Source organism: Silene latifolia, chromosome 10 (assembly GCF_048544455.1).
Source record: "Silene latifolia isolate original U9 population chromosome 10, ASM4854445v1, whole genome shotgun sequence".
Lineage (NCBI taxonomy): Eukaryota > Viridiplantae > Streptophyta > Magnoliopsida > Caryophyllales > Caryophyllaceae > Silene > Silene latifolia.
In genome coordinates, this window is record NC_133535.1 from 110,983,842 (window position 1) to 110,998,816 (window position 14,975).

General features: G+C 40.0%; 1 non-coding gene across 1 annotated transcript; it reads left to right on the plus strand.

Moving 5' to 3' along the window:
* The first annotated feature begins 2,803 nt into the window (after positions 1-2,803).
* LOC141609976 (small nucleolar RNA R71) lies at positions 2,804-2,910 on the plus strand. The gene has a single exon (XR_012527874.1). It is a non-coding gene; the product is annotated as a small nucleolar RNA R71 (small nucleolar RNA).
* The last annotated feature ends 12,065 nt before the right edge of the window (positions 2,911-14,975 follow it).

Sequence of the window (14,975 nt, forward strand, 5' to 3'; positions counted from 1 at the left end):
ACGGGCGGAATCTGCTTTTTCTGGGTTGGAAAAACTCGCCTAAAGACGGGCGTCTTTCAGTGAAGACGCTCGGATTTGCAAACACGGGACAGGCGTCTTCTGCAGAAGGCGGGCGGATTCCTTTACAGGGATTTTTCTTGTTTTCCTCAGCCAAGAAGACGGGCGTCTTCCTTTCAAGACGGGCGGATTTTTAAAGACGGGCGGATTTGAATGCAGGACGCCCGGATTCGCTTACAGTCAAAAATATTTCAAAAGTTCAGCTCAGAGGGACGTGCGTCTTCCACCCAATACGCCCGGATTGCTTGAAGATGGGCGATTTCTCCTGAATCCGCTCGGATTCGACCCCCTTGTACCCGGATTCAGTTCCATCCGTGTACATTGCATATCCCTTGTCATTCTTCCATTCTTCTTCAAATCTTGTGTTCTTCATTGTAGGGGCACTACTAAGGCATGAATAGCCTAGGCAATTGCCATCCCCACAGTAAGCTAAAGCACTACATATTAATTGAAATCGTTAGTCCCTCCCTCACTTCTCTCAAACATGATAATTATCTTGATCAAAGTATAAAAATCCAAAAATAACAAAAATGCAATATAAGAATTGAAATGCGGGTTAGGGAGTTAGAAATATTTACAAATGGTGGTTTAGGGAGGACTCCACCAAACTCTCATTCTTGATGAGATGTCAAGGGGGCATGTTCAAGGTGTTGTTGATGTTGCTCAACACCTTGAAAAAGTAATCAAATGCTTGTTCATTGTCATGATAAAGGTCTTCAATAGACCTTGGCCCTTGTTGTCGGTCTTGATCGATGGCATTACCAATGTAGGGATTAAAAATCCCTTCAAATTCATCGTCCCAAAGACCACAAACTTCATTAAGTTGATCATTGAAAATCTCTTGATTTGGTGGAGACAACGCTCCCAATTCTTTTTCTTGGCCAATAAGGCCATCTTCTTCCTCTTTGCTTGATTTTGATGAGCTTTGCAAGCTCTCCTTGTCACAATTCACTTGCTCTTTGAATGGAGCATCTTCAATTTTCTTCTTCCATTGGAGTTCCGACTTCTTCTTTTCATCCTTCCGGCTATAATGATCAATCATGAAACACAGTTCATGAAAACGAGGAGCTCTCATAGTCTTGTCAAGATTAAAAGTTATACTCTCATCTCCCACTTCTAGAGTGAGCTCACCATGTTTCACATCAATCACCGCACCCGCGGTGTGTAAGAAAGGTCTTCCTAGAATGATTGGAATGTTGGAATCTTCCTCCATATCAACAATGACAAAGTCCACCGGGATGAAAAACTTCCCAATTCGTACGGGAACATCTTCTCATATCCCTAATGGTGTCTTCGTCGATTTATCGGCCATTTGGAGTGTGATATTGGTGCACTTAAGCTCTCCCATCCCCAACCTTTTACTCACCGAGTACGGCATAACACTCACACTAGCCCCTAGATCACATAAGGCTTTGTTGATCGTGGTGTCGTCAATGGTACACGGTATTGAGAAGCTTCCCGGATCCTTTAGTTTTGGAGGTGAACTCCCTTGAAGTATTGCACTAGTCACCTTAGTGAAGGCGATAGTCTCAAGCTTCCGGATCGACTTCTTCTTTGTGAGGATGTCCTTCATGTATTTCGCATAGGCCGGCACGTGATTGATTAATTCCGTGAAAGGAATTGAGACTTCCAAATTCTTCACAATTTCCATAAACTTTCCAAGTTGGTCATCAAATTTGGGCTTGACTTGACGACTTGGAAAAGGAAGTCTAATCACAATGGGCTCCTTCTCCTTGACCTTGTCTTCATTTTTCTTTGAAATCTCTTCTTTTGATGGTTCTCCATCTTTGGAGTTTTGCACAATTTCTTCCTTATCACTAGCTTCCACAACATCATCCTCAACTTGCTTCTTCGGTGCTTCATACCTTGTACCACTTCTCAAGTGAATGGCACTAACCGTTTCATGTCTTGGGGGATTACTTTGAGGTTGTAATTGCCCCTTTTGTCTTTATGAGCTTGAAGATGCTAGTTTAGTCAATTGGGTTTCCAACATCTTGGTGTGAGCTAGGATGTTGTTGATGGTGGTTTCCTTTGCTTGACTATCTTTTTGCATTTGAGTGAAAAATTCTTGTTGATTCTTTTGCATTTGGAGGACAGCTTTTTGAACATCAAAACCTTGGTCATTTTGGTGATTGTATGGATTTTGATTTTGGTAACCTTGGTTTTGGTTGTAAAAGGGTCTTTGATTTTGGTTTCTCATGGGAGGTGGGGGGTATGTTGTTTGAGGGTTTTGAATATTTTGGCTTTTGTATGAGAGATTTGGACGGAATTTGGTGTTTTCATTGTAATAGTTGGAATAAGGGGTACCACTCTTGTATGCTTGGAAAGCATTCACTTGTTCATTTGTTCCCCTACATTCACTTTGGTCATGTCCCAAAGTTCCACAATTCTCACATATCCCACTTGGGATTTATGAAGATGCCGTCATGGCATTAACATGATGCTTTGGTGATTTTGAGGCTTCTTCAAGTCTAGCCATAGCTTTTTCAAACTTCAAATTGATTGTGTCAATGTGAGCACTAAGTTGAGCACCCAATTGAGTAACGGAGTCCACTTCATGCTTTCCTCCTCTAGTAGCCTTGCGAGGTCTACTATATTGTGAGTTATGGACCGCCATTTCCTCAATTTTGTTCCAAGTTTGATTGTCATCAACTTCAGTGAACATTCCATTCGATCCCATGTTGAGAATGTTCCTTGAATCTTCATATAGACCGTTCCAAAATTGTTGACCAAGAACCACTCGCTAAGTCCATGGTGAGGACATGAGCGACAAATTCCCTTGAACCGCTCCCAAGCTTCATACAAAGATTCTTCATCCCTTTGCTTAAAACCCGTAATTTGAGCTCTTAGCATGTTAGTCTTTTCCGGTGGGTAGAATTTTTTGTAGAAAGCTAGAGCCAACTTCTTCCAAGAATCAATTTCGAGAGTGGCCTTATCAAGGCCCTTCAACCATTGTTTCGCGGTGCCAATTAGAGAAAAAGGAAATAAGACCCATCGAATTTGGTCTTGAGCTACACCGGTTTGAGAAATCGCATCACAATAGTCACAAAAGGTTTCCATATGAGAATGAGGGTCTTCACTAGGCATCCCCCCAAATTGGCTCCTTTCGACTAATTGGATAAAGGCGGATTTACCAATAAAATTTCCGGTCAAATGTTGTGGTGTGGGAGTACCATTAGGTAGGTCCTCCATGGTGGGTACGGAATGTGATGAAAACTTAGGCATTGTGGGTTGATTTTGTATGGTATTTTGTAATGGGTTCTCCTCACCTTCTCTTGCAAAAGGGTTGATGAACTCAATAGTTGGTTGAATATCTACAACCTCACTAATACGTCTCAAATTCCTTCTAGCAAGTCTTCTATTGGTTGTCAAAGTTCTTTCAATTTCACGATCAAAAGGTAACAAATCACCTTGTGACCTTCTAGAAATGCAAAATATCAAACAACTCGAAAACAATTAGAACAAACCTTGAGGAGTTTTACTTTCCCAAGGCAAAGAAAGACACAACTAATAACAATGTAAGAAAATCTAAATCAAGTTAACACCGTCCCCGGCAACGGCGCCATTTTTGATGGGACAATTTCGTGTTCACAATTAAAATAGATGTTGTCGTTGGGTCACGTCCGAATCAAAACACAATTTATAGCTTCACAAACAACTCTACAATTAGTAAAGAGGTAAGTAAAGGTCGGATCCCATGGGACGGGAATTGAGATGAGATTTCTATTGAAACTAGTGGTGTCTTAGGGGTGTCACAATTTGGGTTGATGTAGAAGGTCACTAAACTAAATAGCAATGCAAGTAAATAAGCAAGATGAATAAAAAGGGTTGTAAACAATTGATAAAAAGCACTAGGGTGTCATGGGGTCATAGGGGAATCATGGGAATTGATCATACAAACATGTTCTCAAATTATAAGCAAGCAATTATTGTTATGATGGATTGAGTTGGGTTATATCTTACAATCCTAGTAAAGTTTGGGTCCCGGAGCCGAATCGATTAGATTGTACAACACCTACAAGTCGACTTAATCTTCCCTACTCAACAACATGCATGGTCTAATGAGACTCGAGTTGGTTTATGTCTTACAAGTCTCATTGAAAAGATAGGTGATGGGTAAAAAATGCAAGGATTCATAGGCTCACATTTCATCAAACATAACATGTGCATGAGTTGAGATCAAAACAAGCAAGCAAATAAACCATGAAAGCATATTAATTTAAGCATGAATCATTCCCCATGTTGGTTTCCCCTAATTACCTATTAACCCTAGCTAGGTGACTACTCACTCATTATCATGTTGATCATGCTAGCAAGGTTGTCAATCATACCAACAAAATGAAACATGGTGAATAAATGAAGGTAATTAACAATAATTAAAAAGGGATTAAGAGGATTATACCTACTAATGATTCCAATAATAAAGCAAGAATAAAAGAAGTACTTGATGCTTGATTGAGAGGTTGTCAATCTCCCAATAATAACCCAAATAATCTTCAATTACCCAAAATAAAGGATGAACAAAAGAGAGATTAAGGAAATAAAACTTGTATTAAAACTTGATTAATTGTTGATTACAAAACTAAAGAGAGATTTGATTGATATTAACTACACTAATAATTGATAAGAAGAACATGCTCTTCTAATTAGACTCATGAGGTATTTATAGTGGAAATTAGGTGGATGCATTAGGGTTAACTAAGGGCTAAACTAGTAATTACACTTTTTAGATTAAGCAGGGAGACGCCGGTATTTTTCAAAAGAAGGGCTTCTTTCTTTGTAGCTTGGAGAAGACGAAATTTCGCTGTACTGGAATCCGTGCGTATTGGAGTCGGGACGGGCGGATTCAGGCGGGGGAAGACGGGCGTCTTTGGTAGAATCCGGGCGGATTCTGTGGCTGTTGTCCGGGCGTCTTTGAAGGAAGACGCACGGATTGTGCTTGTGCAGGACGGGCGGATTGTGGAGAAGCCGCTCGGATTGTAGCTCAGCTTTGTTTCTTCTTCTTTTCTTCCCTTTTCTTCATAAAATCCTTGGGGATTTCCTCGGGGATGCAAGGATCCTTTCGTCAACATGGCTCATCTACTATAATATGTACAAAGGCCTTCTAATCTTGTCTCTCCTTGATGCTTGGTCATTGAATTCAATCAATTTAGTCTCGTTTTGCCATGAAAATGCAAGATTCTTACTCCTTTCCTACCAAAGGATCAAAATCTCAAAAAATATGCAAAACAAAGAACTAAAGACAATAAATGACCCAAATATGCACTAAAAAGCATGGGAACAAGGCTAATTCGGGGGCTAAATATGCGCTAATTATGGTCACATCATTACCCTCGCAGAAGGATACTTAATATTGCTCACCGAATCATCCACTACAAAAGGTACATCCTGTTAAATATTTCCTTCTTTCCTTTGAACTAATAGAATATGTGCAGGACAAGCAAAAGTTACAGAATACTTACCACCAACGCATGCATCATAATTGAGATACGTCAGGTCAGGCCCAACCAAGTTGGTCCTGATAAAAATATAGCCAATCCGCCAAGATGGGGGAATTTTCAAGAATCCATACATCAGGATCGGCGAAGATGGTGACCTTATCAACTGCTAGAGCATGGGATGCATCTCCAAAAGCGATGGGTTGATTTCCAGAAGATTCGGGCTCATTTTCAGGGTTTAGGACGAAAGGTGTGCCAGGAGCAACAGCAACCCTGGTTGATTCTCTTTTTACAACCATAGTTAGATTTTCTGGTAATTTCTGGGAAAATAGGCGAAGGTTGAAGATAAAAATGGAAGAAAGATTGGGAGAATTTCAGAGAAATTGATCAAGTTTTGGTGGATAATAAAGCATGAAGTGAAGAAGTTATTTATAGACGGTAAAGATTTGGATTTACTGCAACTAGCCGTTCTCTTAATGATAAAGCACGCTGAATTGTTCTAAAGAAGTTGTCCAAAGATGAAAAGAGAAAGTTATCTCCTCATTACTGGCCTGACCCAGCGATAATAAGGAGACAAGGGGCAATTGTTGGGCCTGGAATTTCGCACTACTAACAGGATAGAATTCTACCCTGGCCTGAAGATCAGGGCAGGTCCGTCAGGGTAGTCCAAGTTTGGCACCAGTTGATGAGTCTGGACTCCCGCATCATCTTCAGGATCAAGTTCAACCCTGTCCTGACAATCAGGGTGTCAGGACGTCAGGCCATCAGGGTACCAGAAGACAGGGACCAGGCCGGAGAGGACAACGGTCAAGTGTAAGGTCAACATTTGACCAAGTCATGGATAATTATATATAAGATTTCTACAACATAAATATGGTCATTAAGAGGAAGATTTGGTCATAAAGAAGGAGCATTAATAGGCATTAATGCGCAATAAAGACAACAATAAAGACAACAATTAAGTAGGAATATTCAGCATTAAGTACAAAGATTTGACAGCCATTCAGCTTGGCTATATAAGGAGCATTTGAACATAATTTAGCAAAATAAGGCATACTCCAACATACACAACACATCCTACACAAGAATCATACTACGAGCTAAAAAATACTTAGAGATTATATTACAAGCATTATCATTATCACTCTTATATTCTCCCAATTACATAGTGAAATCCTCTCCTGAATTGGTGGCCGTGGTTTTTTCCCATTAAGAGTTTTCCACGTATAAATCATTGTGTCATGTTTTCTTATATTGTTTATTACATTTACATTCATTTCCACTTATATTACAATTAACCATGCCTAGGTATGATCACGATAATATTAAAATAGAATAATACTAGTTAACCCCCATCCTATTCTACCCTGGTCGTATTTCCAGCCCTGCGCAAAATATGGACAAAACAGCTGGCGAACCTCAAAACGCAACACAATCAACGCGGCAGGCGAGCCCCTTCATATCCGCAGCGCGGCTGGCGGGCCTTTGTCCGCAAATAAGAAATGACTCAAGGACATATCCCGAAGATGCCTCAGGTATGACTCCCTCGTTTGGTTGGCGAACCTTTGTACTTAGTCTAACGAACTTTAAATGAGCCGCACGGACAGTCGACAGACTCTAAACTGTTGTCGATGATAGGTCCTTGACTCGTACCCCCGAGTTGCCTTGGCGTCGCCCTTCCCGACGGCAGGTCCTTGGCCAGAATCCTTTCGAGCCGCCTTGACATCGCTTCGGTCTCCAGGTTGTAATCTTCGATTGACCTGGGGGCTATACTTTGACTTTTGCCCTGTCCAAGCCTCAGTCAAAGTGGGGGCTTTGTAGATACCCAGTATCTGTCGAGTCTCAAACAAACACCTGATGATTATCGGACTACAACATGCTTAGGAATCGCAACGTTTAATCGACAGTTTTTGTACAACTATACGTCGTAAAACTTAAAACGATTTCGAAAAAAAAACATTTTAAAACTTTTAAAAAGTACCTGGAGTGTTTAATGCATGACGACGGGGTCACAATGACACTAATTAGAGTCAAAACCGACACCAGACCAAAAACCGACTCAAAATTCAAATTCCGACTCCAACAACGAGTCAAACCGAGTCAAACAAAAAAACTAAACTTTTCAAGACTTCCATGTTAAGTATTTCCTGGAATGCTTCATGGTCAAGTACAAATCAAGTTCATCCAAAACATAGGATAGAAAAAATCATGATTACAATTGCGTGATAGTGACAAGACACCTCAAAGACGCGCGAAATGGCTCGCGCCTCTTCGAGCAGCCCATGCGGCCACGTCGCTTAAAACGCACACAACCACGCATTTCTCTATAAATACCCCTTAAATGCCACCATTTGAGAGTTACGCGAGTGTCTGCCCCCTCATCTCTCCCATAAAATTCTAGACTCGACTTCTCAATCACAAACCGACACGTGTTTCCGACCTACCGATCGAAAACACAAACCTTACACATTGTTCGGTGCCATCATCGTGCATTAAATCACTTGACCGAGCATCTCAACCAACTACACCATCACTAAACTTAAAACACTCTTTTACATTGCTAAAACGGTTTTCAAACCGAGTTTTCCGACCAAACAAGTTGATACACTTTCGTCGATTTCTCGTCTCAAGCCTAGCATGTAAGTATAAGGGTGTAAAAACCCTCTTCTATCATGTTTTTCATTTGTTTCATGACTACAACAACCTAAAACAGGCATAACATGGTCCAAATATGGGATAAATGAGCCAAAACCGGATTTTTGGTCGAGACAGGGGCTGCTTGTACAGCAGCATGGCTCGCGTCGAAAGACCCTCTCAGGTCTTAATCCAGCCGTGTTTGGTCTCTTCTTCCCTTTTATTTCATTTCATATTTGTAATCGGTTTTTACCATTTCAAATATTTCAAATCATTTTTTAATGACAAACTTTTAACCATGAAACATTTTTCACCCTTGGTTCCTAATACCATAACGGTTTAATCCGTGTTTCGGTGATAATATTTGGTTAATTACATTTTAAAAGGCATTTAAAAACCTTTCATTTCGTTTCTTTATATTTTCAAAACAAATGCATTAGTCATAAATACAAAATCATCCTTGGTTCTACATACCATGTCGGATTTTAACCCGAATACGATGATAAGCATTGGTTAATTACAAACAAATGAACTTAAAACAATTAGTTCATAACCATTTTCAAAACTATTCATGTCAAGCTTGCAAAACCGAACCCGACATCGAATATTGTCAAAATAATGATAATTATTCAAGTCTCGTTCTTCATATCAACATAAAAGCTGTCTAAACGACCTTTCCAAATCAAGACGGGTTCAAACACCCTCTTTTCAAATCATTTTATAAACCCTTTTAATGGTCAGGAGACGTCCTTCCATCATCTGTTGCCTTGCGCCTAAACAGGCCACCCATTTTCCATTTTTCAAATCAGGACAGGCCCGTTTGCATCGCCTGATGGCTCGCACCTATATAGGCTGCCTGATGCAGACCCTGTTTCCTTCCAGCACTTGTCTAGGATGATCCCAACTTCGGTTAACCCGAATACAGGATGGATCAGATGACAAATCTGCCAATTTTGCATCATATTTGCAAAACGTCTTACTAAGACAAATGAATCACGTTATGCACCATAAACCTAACTCGGTAAATGGATGTTTAATTTCCGTCTTGCATGCAAATCAACATTAAATCCAATTTGACATCACATACTTGATACTTGGATTAAACAACCGACATAGAAAGCTCACATGTTAGGTTCAAACTCGTGGATGCGCATACATGCATTTACCCGTTCTATCAACTTTTGCATTTAACTAACCAAGATCGATCAGTAGAGGCCGCTACCGCGGGCGGGATTGGGTGTCCGATTAAAGGGCTTCCCAATACGTACCGTAACCTTTTACTAAGAAACTTTGGATAGTGGACGACCTTATCCAGGGCGTACGAGAGTCATTCTAGAGATAGGATGCTAAAGAGGGACGATTCCTTATCTTTAGTACCTATGTCAAACACCGCTTTTCGGCTAGGTTGACCTAGGTATAAAGTGTATTCGAATAAGTTCCAAGCATCCCATAAATGCTTGGTGGCGACTCCGAACATCTCTTGCATCGTTTCAAGACCCTTGCCGAGACGAAACCGACCGATCTAAAACGATCAGGTCGAAAGCATTTTTACGCCGCCGAGCGTGGCTTTCAAAAAGACCGCTGCATGCCCACAGATCGGTTGGGCGTCGCAAGTGCCTATGTCCATATATAGCAGGTCTATTCATTCCAATCTTCCGATCTAGGTCTAAACTTAACCGGGTTAATTAATTTAGAAGCGTGCACTCAAATAAACAATTACAGTTATATTGCTATGAATCAATTCTCTGATGTAAACCTCCTAATCTAATTATAATATCATTGCTTTACTATCATGGCTCCCCTAATCCTAGCACTAAGGGAATTAGCTATGCATGTCGGTAAATGCAACAACCACGACTAATAAAGCAATAGAAAACATTATAAAGAGATGATTAAGAAGAAATAGCATGAACTATAACAATACTAATTAAAAAAGAAATTAAAGACAAGGATAAGAGTGCAAAAGAGAATTAAATTGAGTAAGAGGAAGAGTAAAGGAATTACAAGAGTTAAGATCCGGAATTATAGAGCAAAGTAACCTCGAACAAGAGAAGAAAAGTGTCTACTTAATACTGAATGATTAGTGAATAAAAGATGATTAAAGATAACCTAAACCTAATGACGACTTTCCTTTATATAGGAAAGATATTTAGTAAACACGCACTCAATAAAATAAATAAGTTCACGCGATAAAATCTCGCGTTCAGATAGAAAAGTGGTCGATCAAGCAACTTGATTCTTCTCGATTGAACACTTCCCAAAAAATACCTCTCGATCGAGTACTTTGACTAATCGATCGAGGACCTCCATTATGCCACCTCTCGATCGAGAACAGCAAACCCTTCGATCGAGGTCTTCTCTTCACCCTAGGCACTCGATCGAATAGTTAGGCCATCAAAAGCCTTCGATCGAGTGAACCAACACTAAATCTGCACATAGCTCGTTGTTTTGGCTTCCGAGATGACTTCAGGCATCCCTAGGTAAAGGTATTCTCGCTCCAAATCTTCCATCTCCTGAATGCATGCTAACGGGACAGTAAAAGGTGCAATTCCGCTACTTCCAGGTCCATTCCTCCAATTAAAGCCAAACGAACCAAAGTAGACTATTTGGGGCATTTCGTAGTATAAAACTACGAGAATCGCATAGAAATACGTGCATAAAAGGCTTAAAAAGACTATATAAAATGCACGTATGAAATCTCCCCAAACCAAACCTTTGCTTGTCCCCAAGCAAACTATATGCAAATCTAATGGAACGGAATAGAAAACTCAGAGCTAGCTACAAATAGTCTCCTCAAACCGATTTAATGCAAGCAAACTACTACTTAGAGCATAAACTGTCAAATGCAAACGAGTTGTAGGATGTTTATATTAAAGCTGAACTGTCGACCTTGCAAGACCTTTGAATATGGACTCTCACGGGTCACTCTTCTCTCATGAAGCAAATGGTAAGCAATTAATTGTAAGAGAGGAAGAAATGTAGTCTCTCACCTAAACTATGACCCACATAAGCATGAATACAGCTAATATGATAGACAATTCTAACTACCGTACACATAAATTCCAACCAATCAAGGTCCCGTCACAGCCGAGGGCTTACAAAAGTATGGAAAAGTGAGGCAATGGGTAAGAAGGGAAAAACATTTTTGGATATGTGAGGTAATAAGCCAAGCTAGCTACCTAAACAGAACCAAATTAAACAATATCCGCTTCTAATCCATCGAAAAATGAAACACAAATGCCTTAACTTGGCATAAAAGCTCACTAACCAACCACAAAAAACTCCTCAAAAGATATAGAATAAGAATATAGGAGCAAAAACCGTTTCATCAACTTTTTTCATTTTTTCATTTCTTTTTCTCTTTCTCGGTTTTGTTTTTATTTCTTTTTTTTCATCATTTCACCTCCTTCTCCATATATTACCAACTCCAATTCATCAATACAGACCAAATTCGGCGCAATAGACAATATACCGCAAAACAATCACTAACTAGCTTGACAAGGCAGGCTATGTTTGGGATGTAATTAAGGGTCAAAAGGCAAATTTGGCTAAATGTGGAGTTAATAGGTAAAATGGAAGAAAAGGGAAAATAAGCACCTCCCTGCGTGTGACATCAACCACTAACCTGAATGTATGTAGGCAAAAAGCAATTGAATTTCATATATGTGCAAAATAATGATACATTTTATGCAAGGAGTAACTACTCACAATCATACATGAACTGGTCATAAATGACACCAGTTTTAAGGCTCTAAATCTCAGAAAATATGAGTAGATTGCCAAAATTTTAGGTCAAGTCTATTTGTTCAGCTAAATTTTAACATTAAGTCGTAGATATGCAAAAAGACAAAGCTAAAAGATATTAATTTTTGCAAGGCTTAAGTAAAAAGGACAAAAAGTAGTGCAATTTCATCATTGAAATCTACCGTTCTGACTCAACCTATATGCAAAAGTAAACGTGAAATATTTTTTGAATTTTCGAATTTTTCTAATTTTTTTTGTTCTGGATTTTTTTTGAAAATAAAAGACAACGCAAACAGAAATGCAAAAAAACGTGAATGCAAAACTAATGCAAATGCAGACTCAGAGGATGCATTACCCTCCCCAAACCAAAACGGACAATGCCCTCATTGTCCTCCAGCATACACCAGCAGAATAATAGGGGACGGGAAAAATACAGCCAAATGCAAAACAAAATAAATAAAAATTAAAGGAGATGAAAAGAAATAAAAATAAAAAATACTTACAAAAGCGAACTTCCCCAAACGAGCCAGCAAAGTGGGGAAGTGAGTAGCCAGCACACTACTCGGCGCCACCCTCCTCTTCAACCACCTCGTAGGTGGGGTCCTCCTCCTCTCCTCTCCTCCTCTGACGACCCTCAGTAACAAGCTCAGCCCTAAACCTCTCCTCCCTCTCAGCAGTGTCATCCTCGCTAACAGGTTGTGGGTACACCTCCGCCGGATACCGGTAGAAGGAAGGGTGTGGCCAGTCAGCTAGGACATGACGTCCACTCATCATGTGGTACTCGTAAAGAGGGAATAAGGCAAATGCCTTATCACGCTCTATACGAGCCACTCTCCTGCACATATCCAAAAGAAGCGTATCACGACGCCCTTGGTCTTTGACCTCAGGTGCCTCAAAAGTAGGAGGTGCAACAAAATTAGCCGGTAAAGTCGGCTGAGGGACAGAGGGTGTAGGTGTAGGCGTGGGCGTGGACGTGGACGTGGGCGTGGGTGTATGCCCAGCCTGTGTCTGTCTAGATGCCTCACCGACTTTCCTAACATCAGGAGAAGCCCTCTTCCGCTTCCTCGAAGCGGTAGGGGTAAAGTCAAGGAGGTAAGAAGGTGGAGGTGGTGGTAGTCTACCCATCACAGTAGTCAAAGTTAAAAGACGGGGTAGCGAGGGTGAAGGTAAAGTCACGGACGTGGAAGTGCCAATCTTCCACGTCCGATGGTCAGCTGCTAGCCAGTTCATAGAAATCATGACTGGAATGTCGATGACGATATTCTAATCTAAAAATTGAAGGCCACGGGGAAAGTCGGGGAAAAGGCGGCGGGCTATGCGGGTCACAAGTCCACCACAGGCTATTGTACCCGATACTTTCTGCCCGACAACGTTAAAATGTTGGGCCGTCAAGTAGGAAATGTTAAAAACAAAGGAGTAATCGTTGTCAATGTTCAGGAAACCCGCTAAAATCGACAACTAAACATTATTAACATTGTTGGGCTCGCGATGACAAAAAATCGTCTCTCCTAGCAAATGAAGAAAGTACCGGGCAGGGGGTAGGTGGACCTGTACACCGCGACGCTGACTGTAGGGGAAGTGTGAAAGCGCAGTCCATAACTTAAGCAGGAGCTTCCTAGGAGGTTCAATCAAACCGTCACTAACCAAACCCAACCGTTTCCCAAACTCAGCTAAAGTCCAGGTAAAAGTGGTGTTAAACAGTCTAAAAGTAATGCACTTGCTCCCGTGGTCAGTCGCATAGGCCGCAGGGTGAAATGAAAAAGAGCTAAAAAATTCTAAAGTCAATTGTCGATAAGTGGGCTCTTTTAAGGTGGCCAAACCCGACATTCCCGTTGTGGGATTTATCTGTATGCATCCCTTTAAATTTAAGGACTATAACGAATTTATCATGATGAAAGCATGTCATAAAATAAATTGCATAAACAAAAAGGGTAAAGAGATGACGAAATAACCTTCGGTCCTAGCTTATATGGCCTATGAACAATATCGCAATGATATTCTCCTATCAGTTGCACCCAAGATGATATGAGAAATGCCCTTTGATTATGCTAGAATCGATCCAAAAATTAACTAATTATTTTTTAGGTTTTTGTGTTTTTTTCGTAGAGATGAGAGGCAAGAGTGAGATAGATAAAAAAATTAGGTTAGAAAAATTCACCCCCTCTCCTCTCTTTAACCGTGTAAAGGAGAGTAATTAGGGTAGAATGTTTCTTCTCCTTATTCGGCCCATTATACCAAAATATCAAGGAGTAATTTCCTTATTTTCGGTTATGGCAAAAATGTATAAATGTGTTAAATATAAATTGTCATCTAGTGAGGATCGAACCCATGACCTCTTGGTTTGAGTACCCTCACTATTACCACTATGACACATTCATCTTGTTGATATTAAATATAACCGATTACATTTAATTACGAATTAACAGATTAATTCGTCCAAGCTAACATTACATACATTTAATTAAATATAACTTATTATATTCAATTTACGAATTGACAGTTAATTCGTCTCAACTAATATTATTTAATCTTCATTAAATAATTATCTCATCAACACATTGACTAACTGTTTAGTCATATAAGGCATAAATGTGATTATATTTCTATAACCACATCTCTCAAACACATCCTATAGGTGTGACCTTTAGGGACCAGTTGATCACCGCCATCTGTATGATAATAACGTCAAACTTTCTAGCAAGCCAACCATTATTAGGTAATCGTTAATCAACTGATTAAAATACAAAGTATACCCTTGTGAACCTTTAAGAGATTTATTAATGTTATCACACTAATTTGTGGAGGACTCAAGCTCCAAAAAACTCCCACTTGTCCTCACAAGTGTATGTGCGATAACCGATTCTCATATCCTAAAATTTCTCCCTCTCAATGTAAAACAATTTGCAAAATCCGTATTCGCAAAGCTCGTATTTTACAAGCGATCATCATCAAGAGTGGTTTCCCCGACTAGAGAGTAACTTAACTGATAAACGAATCAACATTCGAGCATGGCCATGCATTTCAGTTACGACAGACCGTGAGAAAGAAACCAAAGTCACCCAAAAACTGCCTTAATCTCAAGAGACAGTCGATAGTCAAAAG